The following is a 20,143-nucleotide window of genomic DNA, read 5'->3' on the forward strand; positions in this document are numbered from 1 at the left end:
CTACGGAAGGCCGAAGGATTGGGCTCAGCGTTGCTTGAGCTAAAGGCTGAATAGGGCTTCCAGGAAGTGATGTATGTGAGAAGTTTGATTTTTCAAATGTACTTGGGGTCGCTATTACGTCGAAATAGCTCCAGCGCTAATCTAGGGTAAACAATAATTCCTTTTCGTATTCATCAAGGTGCTTCTAAGTGCCAATGCCAGGGTAAGAACCCCAAACGAGTCGCACAAGCTTCTTCCCTCGAAGTACTCTGCGTGAATCAATACCTATGTCCCTGACGTAGCCGCATTCAGCCGGCTGCTCCAGGAAGGTTTCCAGGTCTTTTAACGTACAGAAGGAAGGAAGGACACGGACATTTGTTAAGCACCTGTAGTGGTGTTCTCCATCCATACCCCATGTACTGTTAGTGATTGTGAGTTCTAAAACCAGGATGGCTTTAATGTCTCGACATGTGCATATGCCATTCAAGTTTTACAGTAACTATAATGTATACATTCATTTCTTATTTAATCTCAATGGTTGCTCAAAATTTAGTGTCTGTAGGACTTACTGTATAGTGATGTGTACGCAAAAGTCAATGTACTGTACTTATGGACAATTGAAGTGATTTTCAAAGGGAATTTCAACTTAGGTCCGTGGGGTTCAAGCGATTCTCGTGCCTCAGCCTCCCGAGTAGCTGGGACTACAAGCATGAGCCACCACGCCCGGCTGATTGTTGTATTTTTAGTAGAGACGGGGTTTTGCCAGGGTGGCCAGGCTGGTCTCTGAACATCCCCTTACTTACTGACTTGAGAACCCAACCACTGCGGTAGCTATTGTACTTTTTCATTTTAGAAGACGAGGAAACATGCTCAGAGAGTCTCAGTAAATTGCTCAATGTCACACAGACAGTAAGAGGCTGGAATTAGGGTTCCAAACGAAGTATTAATTGATCTTCTCAGGCAGAGTTGCTGGATTGAGTACTTTATCATATAGAAGGTCTCAACCCTAATTTTGAGATAATGTAGCTTCATTTTATTCCAGTATAAAATTTGTACCATTTAAATATGTGCAGTGCAAATAGTTCAGTATAGTCCTCTTGAGCAGAAATAAACGGTGGCAGTTAGTCTCCTCGCTTCCCAATGTTTGAGGAAATCAACTTGCCCTTCACTGTGTTACCACTTTTGTATAGGAAATCTAGTCCAGAATATAATCGATAGTGACACACTGTTTTGTGGAAAACCCAGGCAAATAGGTAAACAGTTTACTGAAATTTGAGAAAATGCAACAAACAAGAATGCAACTGTAAAAGATAAATTTGGGCTAGGCGCGGTAGCTCACACCTGTAATCCCAGCACTTTGGGAGGCCAAGGGCAGATCACTTGAGGTCAGGAGTTCAGAGATCAGCCTGGCCACTCTGGCGAAACCCCGTCTCTATTAAGAATACAACAATTAGCCGGGCGTGGTGGCTCATGCTTGTAGTCCCAGCTACTCGGGAGGCTGAGGCACGAGAATCGCTTGAACCCCGCGGTCAGAGGTTGTAATGAACTGAGATCGTACCACTGCAGTCCAGCGTGGGCGCTGGAGGGAGACTCCATCTCAAAAAATAAATAAATAAATAAATTTCAAGCTTCTATAGGCATATCAACTTTAATAAATGGTACAGACTGGTTTTAAGCCATAACTCTAGAGAATGGTTGTTTTTAGGAAAGAATGCTGTCACTGAAAAGGAAAGCTGACCACTAAAAATGATTATAGACAGCTTGGTAAATACGTGATTTGTGTTAGAGTCAATCTGTGATCAAGGACCTCATTTTTTGGAGGGACTAAGAAACCAGTGTCTGAGAACCAGATGCCAAACAGTGTTACTTAGCCTGGGAATGTCACCTTCTGAGGCCATTCTTCAGTAGCACATGGTTTTATCACTATGGGATAGTCTATACTTTTCCTAATTCCAACACTAGGATAACCCTCCCCCACCTCATATCTTGAACACCTAAAATGGCCATGAACATAGAAAGCAGCTCCTTTTAGGGGGTATGCAGCATTTATCTGGAGTGATATTTTTCGTATAGTAGTGACAGAAGAAATGAACTTTAAGCAAATGTACTCAAAACTCAGGGTGGGATTTTCTGTCTTTGGTTAGTTCCTTATGTGAAAGTAGCCCCATTAGTTGGGTGCCAAAGGCAGTCTTATTCTTTACTTCCAGAATATCACTCCCATCGCAGAGGATAAAGCCTTTTACAGTTACAGGTGTATTTGAATTCATTTTCTTTTGAGACAGACACCCCTTTGACTTAGAAGGGGATAGAGCACTGGATCTTTGACATAGGACTGGAGGGGGTGAGGAAAGGAAATGGGACCAGCTTTGCTTCTCATTTTAGAAAAACCAGTCCCATATGTGGGCCTTCTCAAATGGGTGAGGAAGAAAATACTGTTTTTGTTTTTTACTTCTTGCCTTACCTTAAAAAATATCTTTTCGAGAAATGTTTCCAGATTAAGCAATATGAATAACTAAATGAATATGTTGAGGAGAGGGACAGGGGAAAGTGTGGGATGGGGTTGAGGGAAGAAGACAGGACATTTAAAGCAGTCAGATCTTTGATGTCTGGTTCCTTTGCCTATTTTTATTGTAAGTGTTAAATTCCATTTCTAAATAAACACATAGGTACATTCTTTAATAAACACTCTAGACCCTAGAGATGTAAAGGTAAAGAAAACAATTCTGGTTCTTGAGTGGTTCACAGTCCAACACAGGATTAGACATAAGAAGAAACACATAATGGCACAGTGGTAAGTGCTATTGTGGACACCTGCTAGGGTGTCTGCATAGATCCCTCTTTTCTGTGAAATGAGGTAGTGGGAGTTGCTGGGGGTAAGAGGAGAGAGGGGGAGGCAACTATGTGCAGTCCAGGCACAGAGGGCAATATAATTAAAGAAGTAGAGGTGTGAAAAAGCAAGATGCATTCTGGAGACAGTAAGTGTGAAATGGAGGTAGGTAGGGATATTTTAATTATAGACATTTGGTTATGTAAGTGTGTCATTTCAGGTAGGCTATAGATTGGTGGGAAGAAACCCCTGGTGCCTCTCTGTGCGTACAACACACACACATACACCCCCACACACAGAGTAAATTCCTGATTTCTTTAGCAAAGAACACAGAAACTTAGGGGAAGCAAGGTAGCCACATAAAGAAGTGGGAGAAGCAGCATATCTCATTGTAGCTTTTCTTGGATCTCCCAAGTTTCCCCAAATAACTTGTACAGCTAGTGACATCATCTGCAAAAGATAGTCTTTTTTTTTTTACATCTCAGAAACTTTTATAACCAATTGTTAAGGATACACAAATAATCCATGACTTTATGAGAAATATTTGTAGGTAGATTGTTTCTGGTTCTTGATCCTGATGCCAACAGTTTCAACAAGGCCTCACCTTTAGCTGGGGTTAATGTTGGAGTGTGTGTCTATCAGGGATGGTGGGTACCAAATAAGGTCCTAGAAGTCTATTACGATACTTCTAACTTTAATATTTCAGTATCTTTTAAAGGCTATCTTCTTTTTAGAAAAAATGGACTTTATTTTTTAGAGCAATTTTGGGTTAAAAGCAAAAGTGGGGAGAAAGTAAAAAGTTTCCCATGTATCCCCTGCCCCAACACATGCATAGCCTCCCTCATTATCAACATCCCCCACCTGAGTGGTACATTTGTTAAACTGATGAACCTACACTGACACCTCTTTATCATCCAAAGTCCATAGTTTATTTTAGGTTTCATTCTTGATATCATACAGTCTGTGGGTTTGGGCAAATGTGTAATGACATATTCACCATTATAATGTATTATAAAGTGGTTTTGCCACCGTAAAAATCCTCTGTGCTCTGTTTTTCTTTTTCTTCTTGGAACCCCTGACAACCACTGATTTTTTTTTTTTTACTGTGTCCGTATTTTTGCCTTTTCCAGAATGTTATATATTTGAGATCATATAGTATATAGCCTTTTCAGACTGGTTTCTCAGTAATATGCATTTCAGTTTCCTCCATGTCTTTTCATGGCTTGATAGCTCATTTATCTTTAGTGCTGAATAGTATTCAATTTGCTGGATTTATAAAACAATTTATCCATTGTCCTATTGAAGGACATACTAGTTTCTTCCAAGTTTTGGCAATTATGAACAAAGCTGCTATAACATGTGCATGTTGTTGGTGAACACAAGTTTTCAACTCTTTTGCATAAATAGCAAGGAGTACAGTTTCTGGGTTGTGTGGTAAGAGTATGTTCAGTTTTGTGAGAAAGCACCAAACTGTCTTCCAAAGTGGCTGTACCATTTTATATTCCCATCAGCAATTAATGAGAGTTCCTGTTGCTCCACATCATCACTGGCGTTTGATGTCAGGATGCTGAAATTTGACCATTCTAATAGATTTGTAGTGGTATCTCATTGTCATTTCCATTTGCATTCCCCTGATGATACATGATGTGGAACATCTTTTTATATGCTTATTTGCCATCTGTATATTTTCTTTGGTGTGGTGTCTTTTAAGGTCTTTGGCCCATTTTTTAATTGGATTGTATGTTTTCTTATTGTTGAGTTTTAAGAGATTTTTTTTTTGTGTGTGTGTATATATATGTATATATATATTTGAAAATATTTTCTCTTGGCCTGTGGATTATCTTTATATTCTCCCAGTGGTATCTTTTGCAGAGTAGAAAGTTTTAATTTTAATGAAATCCAGCTTATCAGTTTTTTTTTCTTTTATGGATCATGACTTTGGTATTGTATCTAAAAGTCATCACCAAATCCAAAGTCATCTAGATTTTCTTCATTTTTTTTTTTTTTTTTTGAGATGGAGTCTAGCTCTGTCGCCCAGGCTGGAGTGCAGTGGCGTGATCTTGGCTCACTGCAAGCTCAGTCTCCCGGGTTCACGCCATTCTCCTGCCTCAGCCTCCCGAGCAGCTGGGACTACAGGCGCCCGCCACCGCGCCCGGCTAATTTTTTTTTGGTATTTTTAGTAGGGACAGGGTTTCACTGTGGTCTCGATCTCCTGACCTCGTGATCTGCCCGCCTCGGCCTCCCAAAGTGCTGGGATTACAGGCATGAGCCACTGTGCCCAGCCGATTTTCTTCTATGTTATCTTCTAAGAGTTTTATAGTTTTGCATTTTACATTTAGATCTATAATCCATTTTGATTTAATTTTGTGAAGGATGTAAGACCTGTGTATAGATTCATTTTTTGCATATGGATGTCCAGTTGTTCCAGCACTACTGGCTGAAAAGAGTATCTCTTTTCTCCATTGTAGTGCCTTTTTACTTTTGTTAAAGATCAGTTGACGGTACTTATGTATTATGTAGGTCTATTTCTGGGCTCTTTATTCCATTCCATTGATCTATTTATCTATTCTTTTGCCAGTACCATACTGTCTTAAGTACTATAGCTTTATAGTAAGTCTTGAAGTCAAGTAGTGCCAGTTCTCCAACTTTGTTCTTCTCCAATTACTCTCTTTATTTTCCTGAAAATAGTCCCTTTTTGTTGCTTAAGCAAGATGAGGAAATTTGTAGTTTGGAACCAAGGATGTTGACTAATACACTAAGAAACCACCAACTAGTAGCCTTTGCTTTTCTACTCTGCCATTTTAAAATGAAGAAACAAATATGGAGAGGTTAATAAATGCTTTCATTTTCAAAACTAACTTTAGAATACATGTTGTCTAGCTGTGTTTCTAGTACTCTTTCTACCATACCATGCCATTTAGAAGGTCAGTGAAACCATGCTCTTTAATGATGTAGCTTTAAAATATTGTATGGAACTTATTTTATTTAAAAAAATTATGACATAGGTCAGGTATCCCTTATCTGAACTGGTTGGGACCAGAGTGTTTTGAATTTGAGATTTTAGAATAATTGCATATATATAATGAGATACCTTGGGGACTCAAGTCTAAACAAAAAATTCATTTATGTTTTATATGCACCTTATACCCATAACTTGAAGGTAATTTTATTTTCCCCTTGGGACGCTGAGTAAACATGGTGTCATGTTCCTACATTTTGACTGGGATCTACCACATAAGGTCAGGTGTGGAATTTTCCACTTGTGGCATCATGTGAGTGCTCAAAAAGTTTCCAACTTTGGAGCATTTTGGATTTTGGATTTTTGGAGTAGGGATGCTCAACCTGTAGTTAATTTTATGTCTCATCTTCAGGGGATCAGGGGATGTCCAGATAGTTGGTTGAAGACTATTTTTGGGTGTGTCTGTGACAGTGTTTTTAGATGACATTAGCATTTGAATTGGTGGACTCAGTAAAGTAGATTGTCCTCTGCAGTGTAGTTGGTCATCAGCATATCCATTGAGGGGCCAGGATCAGTGGCTCATACCTGTAATCCCAGCACTTCGGAAGGGCCAGGAGGGCCGATTGCTTGAACCCAGGAGTTTGAGACCAGCCTTGGCAACATGGCAAAACTCTGCCTCCACCAAAAATAAAAAATTAGCCAGCTGTGGTGTCACATGCCTGTAGTTCCAGCTACCCAGGAGGCTGAGGTGGGAGGATCATCTGAGCCTGGGAAGTTGAAGCTGCAGTGAACCCTTCCCAGCCTGGGTGACAGAGTGAGAGTGTCTCAAAAAATTCAGGGCCTGAGTAGAACAAAAGGCAAAAGTAGGGAAAACTTGCCCCTTTTTGGCCTCACTGTTTGAGCTGGGACATCTCATTTCATCTTCTTTTGCCCTCAGAGTAGGATTTATATCATTGGTTCTCGTTGACCTTTGGACTCAGACTAAATTATGCTAGCAGTCTTCCTGGGTCTCCAGCTTGCAGATGACTGATCACGACTTCTCAGCCTCCATAATCCTCTATAATTGTATGAGCTAAGTCTTCATTGTGTGTGTGTGTGTGTGTGTGTGTGTGTGTGTGTGTGTGTATCTCCTGTTGTCTGTTTCTCTGGTGAACTCTAATACAAATATCCATCATTATGTTATTATCTAAAGATCGCCATGAACTCTTTTTTTCCTATAATGGGGCCACTTGATTTGATTTCTAAGCACATGGTGTAAAAGGTTTAGATTACAGATTTGCTACCATATAAGGTAGCTATCTATGTTCAACACTATTCAAAGCTGTCCTGAAGTGACTCAAGAAAGAATGAGGAATACTAAATGGAAGATATGGCTAACTCAGCCAAATATCTATCCCCATTGTTAGAGGAATAATTCAAACTGCAAGCCCTTCTGATAAATCTTGGCACATCTTCATTCGTTCCAGTAGTTTATGCTTGAAAAGATTCTCCCAGCTTTTATTTCTTTTTCATATCACAGGCCAACACCTTTCTTCAAGAAGAAAAACATTGTCAGTCTAATCCACTTGAGGGTGCTATAAGATCATCATGGTATCCAGTTTTATATCCTCCACCAGAAAACCTGCTAACTAAACAAGGATTTAGGGATGAGGAACTGTGACCCTATTATATACAGTCATTTTGAGATAATTGTATCTCTAACACTGTCTCCACCTTTTAGTGACTGATAAATGTTTTGAGGATATTATTTTAATTTAAATCAGTTCATATCCCATTAGAATTGATTAACTTAGTAATCTTGAGTTATTTTTTTCTAAGAAGAAAGATTACTGATTTCAATTTCAATTCAACATGGTTCTAAACAGACCCAGAGGTGAATATTGCACAAATTCAGGACAAGGGGCCAGAATAGTGATACAGTTACATTATAATCCATGTTCAATATATGTGGCATTCCTGGAGATGTGCAACTTTAAACCAGCTGTAGTGACCATCTGCAGTGCTAGTCTCAGCTAGCATTTCTTTCATGTTTGTCTTTGTTTACAAAAAGGATGAGGAAATAAAATGAAGGTATTTCAGATCAAATCTATCATGATTGTTAGAAAAAAAGTCGAAAGATGTATGTAATACTGATAAGGAATAGGTTAAGATGCTTATTATCAGGTTCTTGGTCATGACTGCTCATAAAGACACACACACATACACACACACACACACACACACACACACACACACACCCCTCTTAGATTCTTAGATTCTTGTAGCAATTTCTCAGAATGCTATATCAGAGAACATGTCAGGATTATCATCAAAAGAATTGAAAGTTCAATGCTAAATAAATAGTATTCTTTGTCCATACATTCTGTATTGCTTTGATTTTTAAAATGCAATTTAGATATTCCTTTAAATGAAAGCAATTGGTCATCTTCTAATTTTTAAGCACTAATTCTTTTTTATTTTATTGACGGCAGCACTAAAGGAGAATTTCAGGGAGTAGAAATATATTACTGGCGTAGTATATTGCCCTTCTTAATGGAATTCATTGGAAGATCCAGGATATCAGGGAAATGATTTAACCTTGATCAGGGCCACATTATACCTAGCCTTTGATTATCTGTAGACATAATGGTCAAATTGCCAAATGCATTAATTTATTCATTTAATAAATATTTGAGGCTTAGGCTGTATTTTAGATGTAAGGGATATAATAGAGAAAAAAATATACCAACCTTCCTTCCTCTCTGGAGTTTATATTCTGGAGGGAGACATATAATGAGTAATAAACATAATAAGTAAGTAAATGATATAGTGCATGTATTAGAAGGTGATAGAGCCTATAGAGAAAGAAGTAAGTCAGGGTAAGGGGCATTGGAAGTACAGGGGGATGGGTGTAGTAGTTTTGATTAGTTATAGCAAATCTAATTAAGAAGGTGACATTTGAGCAAAGATTTGAAGTAGATGAGGAGTCAGTCATTCAACTTGTTTGAGGGAAAAGAGTTCCAGGCAGAGGGAACAGCCAATGCAAGTGTCCTGAGACAGGAAGGTATTTGATGTATTTGAGAAAGAGCAAGGAAGACAGTGTGGCAGGAACAGAATGAGCATGGAGGATGGAGGTGTGGGGCATTGTAGGCCATTGAAAGAACTTGGCTTTTACTGCTAGTGGTTGGGAGTAGCTTCAGGGTTTTAAGGAGGAGGGCATATTATGCCTTTCATTATAAGAGTATCACTTTGGCTGTTATCTAGGCAGGAATTGATTAAATACCTATTGCTCATAATAAAATGGAGAAAGTTTTACAAGATGTCTTCTTATTTCTTAGGAAACATAATTTCGTTTAAAAATTTACCTGTCAATGCATAGAATAAGAATATGAAGTTTCAACAGCTGTAAGAAGATTAAAAGTGTAGGGCCGGGCGCATTGGCTCATGCCTGTCATCCCAGCACTTTGGGAGGCTGAAGTGGGAGGCTGAAGTGGGCGGATCACTTGAGATCAGGAGTTCGAGACCAGACTGACCAACATGAAGAAACCCCGTCTCTAATAAAAATGCAAAATTAGCTGGGCGTGATGGCGCATGCCTGTAATCCCAGCTACTCAGAAAGCTGAGGCAGGAGAATCGCTTGAATGCAGGAGAATCGCTTGAACCCAGGAGGTGGAGATTTCAGTGAGCCAAGATGGCACCGTTGCACTCCAGCCTGGGAAACCACAGCGAGACTCTGTCTCATATAAATAAATAAATAAATAAATAAATAAATAAATAAATAAATAAAGAGTGTGAGCAACTATTGTGAAATAGGAAGTTATCACAGTGGAAAGAGCTTAGCCCAGAGGTCCCAGCTGTATTTTGGGTAAATAATCTAATCTTCCATGCCTTTCTTGCCACCTTTAAAACTAAGGGGTTGAATGAGATGAACTTTGAGATCTAACCCTTAACATTCACTGTTCTATGATGAAAACAGTTCAGGTGCTAAAACTGCATGTCTCCCTTTAAGCCAGTGTGCTTCTTTTTCTATGAAATCAGTATGAAGTTATTTTCCTATTGTATTGCAGTACTGGTAAGTGTGGATTCCTACTGTGGCTGGTCTCTTTAAATGAATGAAATTCTTTACAGTTCCTTTAGTTGTAGTTAGAAAAGGGACCAGCCACAGAAGTCACAGGCAGAGACTGGCTGATCACTGTTTGGAAGTATCAGTGTGGCAGTTCCATGAGGTAGATTGAGTTTTGGATACCGATCCTAAGTTTTTCAAGTGCAGAAATTCAAGTAAGGCTCAACATACTGATACACACTAACCAAACTAAACACTGACTTAGAAATCACATTGACAGTGTATTAAGGGTGAACTATAAATGTTATGTGAATCAGAAACTCATATTGAGTATCAATATATTCTCCTGTGAAAAGCCAACTTCAGTCAGAAGCTTGTGAGCCCAAAATAAGAACAAAAGCAACCTGTTGGGTGTTTTTAATGACTGATTTCATCAAACTATGTAATCTTATGCATTCATTTCCTCTGCATGTGTATTTCTTCTAAGACAATCAAAAACTGTGCTTACCTGGCATCCTTTTCTTTCTCTCTTTAATCTCTCTTTTACACACACACACTTGTATATAACATATAAAATATACATGTATACATATGCTATATATATAACTGATTAATAGCAAATATATTGGGAATATGACTGCTACTATGTGTATATTTGAAAACTGCTTTCAATTTTGTTTTAACTTTCTTAAAATGGAAGCCCAGTATATAAAATAGACAGTAAGATACTGAGAACTCAGTCGAGTAATATATTTTCCTTTTGTCTCCAACCCCTCTCCCTCACACAGAACAAATGATGGCTGGAGAGGTTACCTTTAAGTCAGCGATCCTCGATCCCCAACCTTTTTGGCACCAGGGACCGATTTCATTGAAGACAATTTTTCTATGGACTGGGGCAGTGGGGATGGTTTTGGGATGATTCAAGTGCATTACATTTATTGTGCTCTTTTTTCTGTTACTATTACATTGTAATATACGATGAAATAATTATACAACTCACCATAATGTGGAATCAGTAGGAGCCCTGAGCTTATTTTCCTGCAGCTAGATGGTCCCGTCTGGGGATGGTGGGAGACAGTGACAGATTATCAAGCATTAGATTCTCATAAGGAGTGTGCAACCTAGATCCCTTTCATGTGCAGTTCACAGTAGGGTATTCACTCCTATAAGAATCTAATGCCGCGGCTCATCTGACAGGAGGTGGAGTTCAGGCGCTAATGTGAGTGATGGGGAGTGGCTGTAAAAATATATGAAGCTTCTCTCTTTTGCCTGCTGCTTACCCCCTGCTGTGCGGCCTGATTCCTAACAGGCCATCGACTGGTACCTGTCTGTGGTCTAGGGGCTGGAGACCCCTGCTTTAAGGAATATCTCAGACTTTTTAACAGGTTAGTTCTTCTGGCAGGATTCTATATCATTGATTAGGTTTCAGCTTAAGTTATAATAATATACTAATCAATGTTTTCTATGGCTATACTTTAGTCACTAAAGTATACTCTATGTCTAGATGGCAGTCCTAGACATAGAAAAAAGAACTGTACATTTCTCAAATTCTACACACATACACTTTCTTTTCTGACTGTAGTCATTTCCACAGATGGTGTTTCTTATTCATTATGCTTTGATCTTTCATGGTTTCACTTTCTCAGAAAGTAATTTTATTTCTAAGTTCAGGAGGGCTCCATTCTTTGCCCAAGTAAACTCATTATAAAGCCCTCCATGATCTTGTCTCTGTCTATGTTTCCTAACTCATTTTCATTTTCAACCCTTTTCATCAATCATCAGAATTCAACCACATAGATTTTCTGGTATTTTCTAAATACACCAAATTTTCCCCACCTCATAGCTTTTGTACTTGTTTTTTCTCTTTTTTTTATTCTTTTTTTTTGTACTTGTTTTTTAAAATACTCTTCCCTCACTTTAATTTCTCTTTATCTTCAGTTCTCAACTTAAGGGTACTTCCTCTTTCTCACAGCACTCCATTTATTTCTAGCATACATTTATCATAATTTATTTCCTTATTGATTGTCTGTATTCCCCACTAAAATATAAGATTCATGAAGGCAGGGCCATGTCAGTCTTGTTCATGGCTCTGTACTCCATACTTCATGGCTCTGTGCTCAGTGCCTGGCACATAGCAGATACTAAATAAATGTGTTTGAATGAATGAGTGACTATGTACAAATATTTGTGTGTAAATATCACACTCAGAGTAATGGATGGGTCATAGTATGTCATATATGTGGGTGAGAAAGACTTAGTTAACTAGGTTGGATGGAAGTGGGGGACTGGAAATAAACTTCAGTTCTGGGCAATGGGACTATCTGTTGGCTTGGAGGTATTTATGGTAAACAAAACATGTCATTGGGTATTATAGCAACTGGCAAAGGGTAATATAACAAAAAAGTAGCCCATATTGCAGGTCAAACCTGAAATAAAAGTGCTTTCTAGACAGGCTCAGGCAGCATGGTGAGTAGATACTTCAGAAGCAGGGAGGTGGATTTTTTTTTTTTTAACTTGACTTCATGGAAAATTTTTGTTTGTTTGTTTTAAAATAAGCTCAAATATGAGTTGAATGATGTGCCAACTAGAAACAAATGTAATCCTCTGGCTTTGTTCCTTTATCTGCCACTCCAGGTTTACATTTGGATTTTGTCTTTTATCTTGTGTTAATAATTGTTTATTTCATGGTATCTGTGACTAGGGATAGTCTCTCTGTGGTAGTCCAAGCTTATGGGACAAATATCTGCATATTTCTCATATTATGGTTCTTCAGGGAAGCAGAACCAATAAGATGGGTATATGTATATTTAGAAGGAAATTTATTTTCAGGAATTGGCTCATGTGATTTAGGTGGCTGGCAAATGAAAGTATACAGGGTAGACTGGCAAGCTGGAGACCAAGGAAAAGCTAATGCTGCAGTTTAAGTCTGAAGGCTATCTGCTGGTAGATGGCCCTCTTTCTTGATAGAAGTCAGTCTTTTGTTCTATTCAGATCTTCAGCTAGCTGGATAAGGCCTTACTTGGATGATAGAGGGCAATCTGCTTTACTCAGAGTTCATCAATTTAAATGTTAACCTCACCCCAAACACTCTCACAGAAACATTTTGAATAATGTGCGACTACCTATCTGGGCACTATGGCCCAGGCAAGTTGACATAATTAACCATCGCAATTATGTCCTACTTCAATGTCATATTTTAAGACAATGAAGCCTATTTAAAGCATTACAGCCCCATGATGGTGAAGCAGCTGGAAATCACATGATTTGAGGAACAGCTGAAGTCGCTAGGAATGTATAGAAATTCTGCCTCATTTAATCTACTGGGTTCCACACTTACAGCCAATATCAATCTGAGTTGCATCATCATTTCTTACTTATATCAGAGTTATAATATGAATGGTAGAGATTTCATAGTCTTTTGGTCTAAAATTGCTTTAAGTTCATTTAAAGGCCTTTATCAACAAAATTTCTAAGCTTATAATGCTTTTTTATTTTGCCCCTTTCAAGGTCTAGAACTTAAAGATATTCCTTATCCTCCATAGTGGTTTCTGAACAATAATTTATGTGTCAAGCATTGAGTAAAAAATTTTGGGTCATGTGATGACCGATTTTGCATGGGTCATTGACTCCAGGTGACTTCCTTTTCTGAGTGATCAAAGCCATTCCTAATTGTAGCAGCCTAGAATTTTGCTGTTAACCATTTCATGTCTGTTTCTGTGGCCACATTTTACCTCTAACAAACAAAAGAAACACCATTATCTTAGGAAAGTTGTTTGGCTATGTTTTTATTTTTATTTTTTCAGAGACTTTTCATTAGCCAACAGTCCAGAATTTATTATATTCATTTTCATTGGCATCATGGTGACTAGCATGAATGTGAGAATTGTAACTCAGAAATTCGCCTAACATTTGACTATCTCTTTGTTCCAAATAGCTGTAGGTGCTGGGAATTCAGTAATGAACAAATCATAGGAAAATCCCAGTTGAAAAAAGATCATGTGAGTGGTTATTACTGATGTTTTACTTTCATCCTGAGGAATCTTTTCCTCAATTCTAAACCTATGGACTTGGATATGAAAGGAAAAGTATACTGTTTTTTATAGCTTCCATCAGCTCCACAGAATAAAATAACTAGTAGTCTTTTATAATTTAAAGATATAGGGAAGAAAAAAATTCACAATAAAATAGTATAATTTCACAATAATAAATACCATCACCTTGACTATCTCTGTATAATTAAGATATTTCTAAGCCATTGTCATTGCCTTTTATTTCAGGCTAAATTAAAGATAACTCATTTTCTGAATTGCATAACAAAATAGTCTCTGTAGGACCCTTGGAGCTAGTGTTGTGCAACCTGTATCAGTGAAATTTCTGTATCATTTACTAGGATATTTGTTTTGTGGAACAGTCTTGGTTTACATAAACTCTTTTCCCAGTTCTCATGGAGCAAGAGAGTTGAACTAGGAGACAGATTTTCTTATGATAGATTCTATTAAAATTATTTAAAAATATGTTTTGTATAGATAATACTGAGTGGATTGACAGGATATTGCTGCTGAGATATCTCTGGACGGTCTGTCTTTTACAAACCTCTTTGTCTTTTTCAAACATTGATGCCTTATCTGTTCTGAGAACTCATATGTGATATTTTTGGCATGCTTGTCCATTTAGGTTGTATGTAACTTTCAGTTTTCCTAAAACTCTGTCATGGATGTTCATTTCAGTTTCTCCAAGATCCATGCAAGACCCATGTTCACTTGGGGCATATGACACACTTCCTCTCTAAGGCTGGCCTTACCATGTCACATCTTAGGTCTTAGAGGGAGTTATGAAAATTGTCTTAGTTCTTCCTCACTTTAGCATCCATTTACTCTCTTCCACACACTATGTTTTATTTTCCCAAACACCATGAAGTGATCAAATACCAGCTCCCCAAGGAACTTTTTTCAGTTTAATTAGAAAAGAACAGTACTCAATTCCTTTACTGTTCTTCTGGAAGTAATTTCTAGCTCCTGTACCCATCTTCTTCCTCTGTTCCAGTAAATTATCTTTTGTCCTGTATTGTCAATCAGACTTCTAGCCCTATCTTACTATGTCACATACCTGGATTATAGTCATTGCAGTAGTAATAGAATTTGACAATAAATCTAGTTTGCAGACCTATGGCAACTGGGGATAAGGTATGGCGGCATGACTTAGGAATTATTGATGTTTTTTCCTGGTCTACATGATTAAATGGTGATGCTTTTCTCAGTGGGGCACTTACCATAGAAGGGTAACTATTGTTTTACAGACTGTCAATAATAGTATACATGAAGAAAGTCAAAAGCCTTGACTCCTGATTGCAGCTATGACTGAGGAACTGGTACAAGACTAACCCTTCTGCCATAACAAATCCCCTGCCACAGAAAGGAAATAACACAATTATATGAAACAACTGCTTTTAGATATTGGACAACAGGCCATGAAGTATTGCACTGTCTGAGAGAAGAAAAATACACTAGATAACTGTTATTAGTGCTGGGTTTTCTGGTTAGAGCCACTTATTGGGCAAGGTGCAGAGAGGTAAAACCCAGACAGAGCATGGCAGCTTTGCTGAGATGATGAGACAGATATTAAAGTTTGGAGAGGCTCAAACAGCTGAAATTTATGGGCGGGAGACCAAAGAGGAGAGAGCTAAGCAGCGAAAGAACTCCAAAAATCTGCATAGGTTCCTTTTGAGTATTTGATTACTAATCTGCACAAATATAGGGTGAGACTCCACAAGACCAAAGAACAATTACCAGGGAAAGAATAATTATTGGGAAGCTATAAGCTGAACAAGTATCAGAATTTCACAGGACTGAACAACTAGGGTGGAAAGACCCTGTGGAACACTCAGACAATTCATTAGAGATTGCCAAAAGGCCATACCCCTTTTTGGTTTTAGTCCTAAGAAGAAGGGCTAAAAGTAGTCTCTGGTAAAATCTATTCTAGACCCTTCTTAACAAAGTTGAAAAGGAAGTTTCAAAATAAACAATGCAATTCAATATGTCCAATATATATATATAGATATCAAAAGTTATTAGACATGCAAAAACAAACAAACAAAAAAAACCATGAAAATGTGACCCATAACCAGGTTTGAAAAATCCATTCATAGAAACAGTTCTAGAAACAGGCAAAATTAATGGACTTGGACTTCTAAAGAGCTATTTTAAATATGTATACAAATTGAGGCCGGGCATGGTGGCTCACGCTTGTAATCCCAGCACTTTGGGAGGCCGAGGCTGGCAGATAATGAAGTCAAGAGATCGAGACCATCCTGGCCAACGTGGTGAAACCCCGTCTCTACTAAAAATACAAAAATTAGCTGGGTGTAGTGGCACACGCCTGTAGTCCCAGCTACTCAGGAGGCTGAGGCAGGAGAATCACTTGAACCTGGGAGAGGGAGGTTGCAGTGAGCCGAGATCACGCCACTGCACTCCAGCCTGGCAGCAGAGCAAGACTCTGTCTCAAACAAACAAACAAACAACCAAACCAAAAAAAAAAAAAGCAGAGTAGGAATGGAGATAGAAGAAAGGAAAAAGAACTTAGGTATTTTTTTTTTTCCTGTTGGTTTCTGCCTTGGAATAAAATCTGGTGCAAGCACAATGAAGGAAGAGAGTAGAGGTAAATTTCTTCTCCCCGTCTTCCTCTGATGAGTCTAGTCTCTGTGTCGTACACTTTCTCCCTGGAGCTCTAGTAGACTTGCCGAGGTTTACCATGCTGTGGCAACTTGAAAAAAATGAATCAGAAAATGCATAAGTGATGCTTTAGAACAGTGAATACCTGCTGGACAACCCTGGGACCCTGTGGAGTCCAAGAGGCATGGAAAAAAGCAGTGAATGTTTCTCTGTGTCCGCAAGAAAGAAAGGGCATAGAATATAGGTGAGAAAGTGGAACTAAACAGACTTGGGGGAGACTTATTCGCTTCCTCAGCCAGGATGAGGAAACCCCTAGGGAAGATGCGAGATCAGAAGAAAATGCTGCCACATCTCAGTAGATTATCAACACAGTGGGGAGACATGATCTCCAAGGACACCAGCTCCTAAGAATGAGACCAGTTAAAATTCAAAGTACACAACTCTTCTATCAGGATGGCATGGTGGCATTTATTGAGACTCCCAGGTCAGCAACAACTAGGGAAGAGGAAGAGGGCAAAAAGAAAGCAATCTTAAATAGTGCTAAGTGCACTATTTATTTTGGTACATCTCAGTTTGTTTCTTGTTAAACAGGCTAAAATAAAATGATATCCTGCTCCCCAGTTGCTCTTCTAAACATGTAGCTTTAGATTCATTACTGAATAAGTTTAGAAATGTACTTATTCTGTAGAGAAACATGAAACCAGCCAACAAATTTGTGCGGAGCTAATGCACTTTGTGTAGGTAAGCAATTTACAAAGTAATATGTAGGTATGTTATTGAAAGGAAAAGTAAAAAAAAAAAAAGCATAATAGATAGCTAAAAGAAATGATCTTCTCTATCATTTTAAAGATGTGATGATTAAGTACTTGCATACTTCACTTTGTCTTATCAGCACGTACGCAGCTACAATAAAAATCTCCATCTACCCTATCGGTGTGATCTGAGAGAACAGAATACTGTGTCTACTTGGTTAAAGCTTTTCTTCTCTAAACATCAGGATGATTTAAGGAAAATACACATCTAAGCTCAGTTCTAATAGTTCCTTGCCACTCACTTGGAAAAATTCACTGTGAGTTGCAAGTTCATATAGTAGTATACCTGGTTAAAATACAGCAGCTCTACCATTGTTTCCTCATCATACTATAATTTCTTTGGGACATGAACTTACATTTATACAATATTTTATTATAAAATGCTATATAATTTAGGGTTACTTCGTTTTTTTTTTTTTTTTTTTTTTTTTTTTTTTTTTTTTTTTTTTTTTTTTGACAGAGTCTCACTCTATTGCCCAGGCTTGAGTGCAGTGGCATGATCTTGGCTTGCAACCTCTGCCTCCCGAGTTCAAGTAATTCTCCAGCCTCAGCCTCCTGAGTAGCTGGGACTACAGGCCTGCGCCACCACACCTGGCTAACGTTTTATATTTTTAGTAGAGATGGGGTTTCACCATATAGTCCAGGTTGGTCTCGAGCTCCTGACCTCGTGATCCTCCTGCCTTGGCCTCCCAAAGTACTGGGATTACAGGCATGAGCCACAGTGCCTGGCCATGGGTTTCATTGGTTCTTAATGCCTAAAATAACTTGTACATTTCCAGCTTTAAATTTCTGTGACTATGTGATCTTTAGTTTTCATAACCTTTTGTTTTGGGAAAGAAGTTACACTTCCTTTTCAGAGTAATATAGCCCAAAGTGTCATTTATTTTATAACTAACATCAAATTGACTCATTAATTCACCCTCCTGTGCCAATAGAAGGAGTTTGGGGAAGAAAATATAACTAACAACAAAAATAGAAATGGCTTTCTTTTTTCAGGGATTAGCAGGCTAAACAGAATGCTTATGTTGTGGAAAGTGCTTATGAAATCAAGAAAGGCAATAGAAATATTTAATAACACAAATCAAATTATTGCATATGGCAAGTTTTATATACATATATCTATATATAAATGTATATATATAAATATTTGTTTCATGTCTTTATTGGCATAAAATGTGGAAATTAGAAGGTAGAAGTTGTCACCATATTTTTAAATGCTACTTAGCCTAAACTGGTAGGTTCATATATTCCTGAACATCATGTTACTTGACAGCTAAGAAGAGAATCAGATTCCAAATATGGTACTATGGGCTTTAGTGGTTATTTGTTGTTTTTTGGTTGCCTAGTATCTATTTTTCCTAGCTTTGGTAATAGTACTCAAGGGCTCACCCTTCCTCCACTCTCTGTCACTGGGCTGTGGTTGGCCTGTAGCACTGAGTCTGAAGACAGGCCAATCATCTTGCTTAATACTTACGATTAAATCGATTGGGTTAGGAATGGGCAGGTGACTTGATTTAGGACAACAGTAGTCAAGCCCAGGATCTCTGATAAAAGTGTTGAAAGGACCTTTTAAAATTTTATTAGTTTAATTTAAATTATTACTTATTATTTTTTTGGAATGTCAAGCTGAAATTACTATCAGATATCTTGCCACCACATGGAGGCTTTGAGTGAAGTCTACATGGAGGAGAACAGAACTGACAGATGGAAAGATACTGAATCCCAGTAACATCCTTCGAGATGCTGGATCAGCTGAGCTGGGCTTGAAGATAGAGCTACTCCTATACTTTTAAGGTACATAAGTCAATGAATTCCCTTGTTTGCTTGTATTAGCTTGATTATATTTTCTGTTACCTGTAGCAAGAGTACTACTACCTTGAATATTTCCCACTTGCTCTCCAGATTCACTCTCTACTTTTTTTTTTCCCAACCTTCTCTGTGCCCGGGGACTTACCTATAAGGATTGTATCAAAGAACACATTTGCCCTCTGGCTTCTGATTGTGTTCAGCCAGTGGGAATCTCCCTAGAGAGGGAGGTCAGAACATATATACTCTAGGGGCTCTCCCTGCTATATCACAATAGGTTGAATGGTTCCTCTTTTAAAGGCTATTGATCCTGTCAAGTGCCCTCTCCTCTCCAGGTTTGAGTAGCCATCTTCTCCCTGTGCACATCAGATCCAGGGGAGTTATACCTTCTCACAGTTGCAAGCTCTGGAATAAAACAGTATCCCTAACTGGTTTCCCTTAGCCCTTCCCATATTTCTGTAAATAGTACCTCTATTAAATTCTTCTCAATTATACAGTTTGAGTGAGCTGTCTGTTTGTACCAGGAGCCAGAGTGATACATACTCCATTCATTTTGGTATTCAAAATAAGTGGAAAATGCAGTATTTTTAAAAGACAAAATCAGATTAGCCATTTGAACAATTTATTGCTTGATAGTGAATACCCAATTTAGTATCATGATAAGATTTTAGAATTTTTGCAATACATGAAATTTTAGGAAGTCTGTAGTGAAGGGAACTGAAGGCTGTTGCCACCTACATGAGTGGGGTCTTATTCTAAGATTTTGGATTATTTTCTAGTCTACCACTCACAGAAACTACCTTTTAGTGTAACCACGGTGGAACCCTGCATTTTTCTTATCCATAGTATCCCTAGGTAAGCATCACTGTGCTCTTATAAATGTATATTTTCACTTCTCTAGGTCTTAGAAAGTGGACTGCTTGATTTTTTTTGTGAATAAATGAATAAAGGAAATAATTTTAAGATGCACACTGAAATCTATGCTCAGTGAATTTACATGTCATGATTTATTAGAACGAACTTTCCATAGGTCTTTTATAGTTCACAAGG

The 20,143-nt window shown here is 38.1% G+C and overlaps 1 long non-coding RNA gene across 1 annotated transcript in view; it reads left to right on the plus strand.

The window, feature by feature from the left end:
- The first annotated feature begins 56 nt into the window (after positions 1 to 56).
- LOC108532836 (uncharacterized) overlaps positions 57 to 20,143 on the plus strand; it is a 37,394-nt gene continuing 17,307 nt past the window's right edge. The window contains exons 1-2 of the long non-coding RNA XR_001886565.1: positions 57 to 202; positions 18,914 to 19,081. This is a non-coding gene — a long non-coding RNA (uncharacterized LOC108532836). The remainder of the gene's footprint in view (positions 203 to 18,913; positions 19,082 to 20,143) is intronic.

Source organism: Rhinopithecus bieti, unplaced genomic scaffold (assembly GCF_001698545.2).
Source record: "Rhinopithecus bieti isolate Rb0 unplaced genomic scaffold, ASM169854v2 scaffold_76, whole genome shotgun sequence".
In the NCBI taxonomy this organism is placed as follows: domain Eukaryota; kingdom Metazoa; phylum Chordata; class Mammalia; order Primates; family Cercopithecidae; genus Rhinopithecus; species Rhinopithecus bieti.